Source organism: Hibiscus syriacus, unplaced genomic scaffold, assembly GCF_006381635.1.
Source record: "Hibiscus syriacus cultivar Baekdansim isolate YM2019G1 unplaced genomic scaffold, ASM638163v2 tig00011718_pilon, whole genome shotgun sequence".
NCBI classification, from domain to species: Eukaryota; Viridiplantae; Streptophyta; class Magnoliopsida; order Malvales; family Malvaceae; genus Hibiscus; species Hibiscus syriacus.
Window position 1 is genome coordinate 94141 of NW_024062254.1, and position 6896 is coordinate 101036.

The following is a 6896-nucleotide window of genomic DNA, read 5'->3' on the forward strand; positions in this document are numbered from 1 at the left end:
AATGGAAATTTTGTCCACGAAAAAATCTTTGAAATTCTATCTAACCCAACGAAAGACATTGTTGTAGGCATTGTTTTTCAAGAACCTTCTAAATGATCAGTTATTTCAGGGATCAATACCTTTGAATGATATGTCATGTTCATGCAATGATAATGAAGCATGTAAGACAAACAAGAAAACAAGAAAACAAGAAATCAAGTTAGAATAAAGAATAATAAAAGGAAAGCAAGAAAATTTTATCAATAAATAAACTGTAAAGACGGTAAGTGAAACACGCAAAACACACTAATAATTCAAATTCCTAATTGTATGCGTTCTAGTTCTCTTAGGTTATATACATGGCTAGCTCTAGAGAGGTGGGCTTGCTAAATTCTATATATGATGGTTTGGTTCTAAAAAGGGTTCCCAAACCGTCCTTACAACTTGTTAAGGTCAATAAAGACTTCGATTCTTGCCCATTACAGACTTTCGAATCGAATTCAATCTAGGGGATCACATCGCTAACTGTGTATCTCGGAATTAATATTCGGACAGGCAACCTAGGATGCTTTCCATAGGTTATTTGTCAGACCCATACGAGAAAGCACAATGCTCCCCATGACGTGTGATGTTTCTCCCTACTTAGGTAAACCGGGATTGAGCTCGGGTTTAGAGCTATGATATGCAACAATCCTAAATAAATTCACAAAAGCGTAAGCATGAACTAGAGAAAAAAAATTTCTTGAATTTTTTTTGAAAGAAACACAATGAAATGTAAATTACATAAGATCGAACTCGTAATTTCCAAAATTCTAAATATAGGGTAACCAACTTGTGGCTCGACTCTCAAGTTATTTTGGAAAACAAAATGTCCCTAGTGGGGTTGCCAAGTTATCATCTCCATTTTTTGCCCGGGTGGGGAAAACTTGTATGACTTAGGGGTTTTCTTTGAAAAGATTTTGAAATGTGAGGAGTCGCCACCAACCATTTAAGGTGCGATTGAAACACCATAAAATCGGGTAATCTTAATAAAACATTTTTATTTTATAAAAATATTGAGTTTAGGTCTGCGAAAACTAGAAATCAGGTTCGAGAGTCGATTACGCGTAGGGAAGGATTATTACTCCCACAACTCCCAAAAATTGGTACCTAGTTGATTACCCTATATTTAAAAAAATCAAAAATCTTGAGTTTAAACTTTATTTAATCAAAAATTCACTATGGATGCACAACTGAAAATGATGTTCGTTTATTTAAGCTAATAGTGTTCGCCCCTAGCATAAATACGGGAGATCAACTATTATGCCCAATAACCGGACATTGCCTTGATTTTAAGAAATCATGGTGCAATCTTGAAAAGGATGTCTACCTACTTCGGGAATCACTCGTAGTTACCCCCTGAGCATACTTGCAGGAGATATACCATTGACTCCCTAATAAGTGAACATTGCCTTAGGTTTTTTAAAAATGTAATCAAACAATCGATTTAAAAGCCTAATTTTACTAGATGAGTAATTTAAGGGATTTCCTACCTAAAGTTGTCAAATTATGTAATTAAAGAATCTAGAGAACTAAACCTAAAATGAGTCTCTAATATTAACCCTAGCTGATTTTATCAACCAATTATTGAATCAGATAATTGATTTGAGAAAAATTTGCATTTTCTTTCGAAAACTCAAATCAAATCACCCCCTAAGTAAATGACTAAGATGAAATTAAACTTAAGTTGTAGGCTCTAATTGTTACCCTAATCGATTATGTTAATTTAAAATTCTAATTAAAAGTTTAAAGACTAAAATGTGAGAACTCTAAAGTCTAGGGACTAAAGTATAAAAAACTAAAGTATAAGGACCTAAGTGTAAAAAACTAAAGTCTAGGGCCTATATGTAAAAATATAAAGTATAGGGACCTAAGTGTGAAAAATCTAATCCTAGAGGGCTAAGATTGAAAATGCAACTAGTTTAGGGAATAAAATAAAAAAAACAAAACAACTCAAGGATAAAATTATAATTAAAATAAATTAATTCGAAATTAGGGACTAAATTACAAAATTGATATGATATTTAGGGGTTAAATAACAATTAATTAAATAAATAAAACATGTGACTAAATTGAAATAAATATAAAAATTCGACATGAAATTAAATAATTAAAACAGGGACCTTAATGCAAAAATATGGGTAATGTAGAGAGAACTGAAAGAAATTAAACCAAAAATTAATGTTAGAAAATAAAAGTGGTAAATAGTCAAATAAGGACAAAAATTAGAATCATTAAATGAAATAATAATAAATAATAATAATAATAATAATAATAAAAATGACCAAAATAAACACAGAGGAACCCAAGGGAGTTGTTAATTAGCCCCCCGATTTCCAAAACGCACATCATCGAGGAAGGGTGCAAAACGACATCGTTTAGCTAGGTGCTAAAACGACATCGTTTTGTAATACCTAAATTGGATGATTTTTTTTTCATTTTGCACATAACTCTCTTTCTCTCCTCACTCTCATTTCTCTGCCATCTTTCTAGCTGGAAGTGCCCAATGACCGCGTCGACCACTTTCGTCAGTGGCCGTTAACCACCAAACTTTTAAGGGAGCTTCGTCTCGACACGGGGAGCATGGATCCGTCGTCCGTTTCACGAGATTCAGCCTCATCCGCCATAAAATAAGCCAAAACCCTTCGACTTTCAAGGCTTTGATCCGCCTCTAACCGTCTTTGGATCGAGATGATTTTTCAGTATGTGGTTCACCGGTGTCTTCTCTCCCTTCACAATGGTTGGATCGATGAACGGACCTCCCAAACGCCGGCGAAGTCTCCGACCGAGAGGTAAAGTCCCCTCCTCTCCCTCTTCGATTTTGTCATTCCTTTTCAGTTGTTTTTGCTTGGCTCGAATGGATATGAGGATAAAAAATGTGTTTGGTTTCTTTGTATTTTTTTCTAGTTTTCGAATGGAATGCAAATAAATAAATTGAAGAAAAATAGATGCAGGAAATGAAGTTGTATTGCTTCTTTGAAATTGAATCGGGAGAGCCCTCTAATACAAATGTGATGAATTTTTTTTTCAAGAGCCCATTTTACAAATGTGTTGTTGGAGTTTTTTTTTATAACTCAATTATATTTGTTTTTTTTTTTTTTTTGCAGGCTGCTTATGGGAGCTTGGTACAGGTACCGGCGGGTTAGACACCGGCGCAGATAACGGTGACAGGCGACCGACGTATCAGGCGTTGGTGCAGGGTGGCAGCAATGGAAGCAAATTTTACGGGATTATTCCCTTTTTGGTTTTTTTTATGTATTTTTGTTATATAACAACAATAATAATATTATAATAATAATAATAACAATAACAATAAAAAATAATAAAAAATGGTAATTTCAAACCCGAAGGCAGCTACCGTCCTAATCATGGGAGATGCCAACCATCTTTTTTTTTTTCTACGAACACGAAAATAAACATGTCTGAATTCGTTAAAAATATGTAATTAAAGTTCGGTGTTGAGGATCAAGCAACCTCGATCCTCAAACTTACATATTTAGAAATGGAAGTGCATTGATGATTTGTACATTTCGAATTATTTAAATTTAATTTCGCTTTTATTTATAAATAATCTGAGAATCACTAGTTCATATTTAAATTAAATATCATTATTTATTAGATATTTGAACCTATAAAAAATTAAATTTTCAATCATGGGTTGAATATTTGAATCAAATTTAGATGATCAAAATTCGAGTTCCCTTAAAATTAAAAAAAAATTCTATTTTATAATTCAAAGTCGAATTCAAATATTTGAATCTATAATATGCATCCACAGAAATAATGAAACAATACATATTCAAATAATGAATATCTGAAATAATTTATATTTATTTACTCTGAATTTCTAATGAATAAAAATTCTAAAATCCAGAAATTTAAATTTTTTGAATCCTCAATTTGAATTAACACCCCTTATCTTCGATTTTTTAAGGGGAAGAAGATGTGTCCAAGTACATAATGAAAACCCACTAAGATAAATACATGATGGGCTTATGCAGTTAACATCCCTAACACTATAGGTACATGACCACCTTCATTCCCCCAAAAATGCAATAGGGTCCTTTTTGGGGTTTTGGGATGGAAAAGCAAAGCCTATACAAAAAAAAAAGCCTAATATAAGAAAAAGGGTTTACTTTTAGGGGGTGTTTGGATGGGGAATGTGGGATTCTCATGGGAATGGAATCCACATTCTCCCGTTTGGTTAGTCCTGGAATCTCATTCCCGGTAATGTAAGATTACTAATAGTGGATTTTTTTGGGTATATTACCGGGAATGTCATTACCTCCATTTCCTTAGGTATTGTTGAATTCCCGGTGTTTTGGACTAAAATGCCCTTAATTTTTTTAAATATCATTTTTCTGTCATTGAATAATAAAAATTCTACGAATGTTAAATTACAAATTTATCTTTAAACTATTTTAGATTTACAAAAAAAGTCTATAATTAAAATTTTATATGAAGTTCAAGGGTTAAAATAAAATTTTATCATTTCATTAAACCTTTTTATATTTTCAATTTTGTAAAAAAAATTATATAAATTTTATGAATTTAAATTTTTTAAAGAAAATATATAAATATTTTCCAACTTGTTAAAAAAATAAATATATAATAAGGACAATTTGGTCAAATATACATTCCAATAATCTTTTATTTTTTTTAACCAAACACGGTAATCTTACATTCATACTAAGCCAACCAAACACAAAATACAACATTCACAATAATCCTATTCCCTGGTAATCTTACATTCCCACTGGTAATCTTACATTCCGTGAACCAAACGCACCCTTAGATCATATTATTAATATTTTACGCAGTATAAGTGGATCATAACTTATATATATATACAATTTATAATTTTTGAATAGTCAGAGATAGTTATAAAGTAGTATATGTTTAAAATATTTTTTAACTATTGACAGTACATATACACCTTGCAGACGCAATTGCTTGAATCTTTATTGTAAATGGGATATTTCTATATTTTTTTGGTTGCCCTCCTGGTTACCTAAAGCTTTAGCTCTGATTAATCTAGATCGACTTGAGTCGCACGCCTAGATTTAGTGGGTGAGTCTCTCAACAAGAATTTTTTCATACACAAGACTCGAACTGGAGACCTACTTAATCAATGTCAAGTTACTTACCACTTGAACCAACCCCATTGATAATATTTCCTATTTTTCAGTAAAACTAACAACTTCTTTATGAAAAAATAATGATTTAAGTACGAACCAAATTACCCCAATGATTAAAGGAATCGTTGTTGTTCCTAACGGTCGCGAGTTCGAGAAGCAACGACTGCAAGGATAATCGAGCATTCATTGTCAAATGGTTAATAATACTTGGAATATATACTACCTTGTAATCACAATAGTTTAATAAAATAATAATAACGATTTAACCAATTTAATAACATAGGGGAGAATTTTCTAAATTTATTCTTATCCAAAAGAGAATTTTCTAAGGAAAATAAAATCCACAACATAGGAGAGAGAAAGGGTGACAATTCTGAACTTTAACCATATGTTCTAGATATTATAATAGTAATGTAAATGTGTATTATATTTCTTTTCCGCACAACAAATCAATTTTATTATTAAAAACCGAAGTTGTGAATCCCGTTAAAAACATCTCTAACCCTAATTGAAGGAAAAGAGTTGTCAACAACTAAATACAACAGGAAAACACAACCAACCATACCAAAATACAGTCAGCAACCTCCCAAAACCAGAATAATTACATACCAATGTCGGGGAATAAACTCACCACCATGCTTTGAACAAATCAGCCCTGGACGTACCTTTCTTCGCCAAGAAATCCGCCATGCCATTTTGAACTCTTGGAATAAAACAGAATTGGGCCTGAGAAATCGCTCTAGTCAATCTATCCACCTCATCGAAGATATTCCACCGTTTCCACGGTCACATAAGAGGACAAGCAACCCAATTCAACACAACTTGACAATCCGACTCCACCACTAACAAAGACTAACCGATCCAACCCACCGCTACGAAAACTACCAACGCAGTTTTAATGGCTATCAACTCGGCAAACACCAAACCAAGACTCTCCACAGGACCTGAAAACAACACCCTGACCTCACCCGAATCCGTTCACACCCAGAAGAACCGAAACCTGTAGCCCCATCAACACTAAATTTTACCGAATCTGCTACTGGTGGAAGCCCTTTCACCACTAAATCAGAATAAGAACTATACCAAATACCATCCACCAAGAATCTATCAATTCTATCGAACCCATCAGCAGGACCTCTGTTGAAACCAACCTGTCAACACACATTTTTCGTCCTACTAGGATTCAAACTCTTAAAATTAGGATATAATTTTAGGATTCAAACTCTTAAAGATATGATAGAATTTTGCTAGGATTCAAAAAATAGGATAGAATTTTATGATTTAAACTCCTAAAGATAGGATCCACAAATACTATATATAGCCATTATAACTCACCATTGTAAGACACGATTTAGACACAAAACATAGAGGAAAGCACGGGAAGATACAAAGGCAAAGCTATTGTAAAGGATTCGAAAATGAAATAAAATGTAGTATTTTCTTTTTTCTTTCTTTTGTATGTGCACGTTATTTTTCTTGAAATTTGGTTCGAATAACCCAAAACGTGGGTTGCGCCGATGACCAAAATGGGTGGGGTTTCGATGTTTCGAACCTAGATCTACCCCGAGGCTTATTTTTAAAAACCGATTTGATTTTCGGTTAAAGGAGGGGAAGAGTTTTTTAAAAATCTATATTAGTCCCTTTATTTATTATATGGATATTTTATTCATTTTTTTATTATTCATGTTATTATTATTTTATGTATATATATATATTATATTATTTTCATTTGATTTTTTA

At 32.5% G+C, this 6896-nt stretch overlaps 1 non-coding gene across 1 annotated transcript; it reads right to left on the minus strand.

The window, feature by feature from the left end:
- Positions 1-3332: 3332 nt before the first annotated feature.
- LOC120204897 lies at positions 3333-3426 on the minus strand. The gene has a single exon (XR_005523986.1). It is a non-coding gene; the product is annotated as a U6atac minor spliceosomal RNA (small nuclear RNA).
- Positions 3427-6896: the final 3470 nt, after the last annotated feature.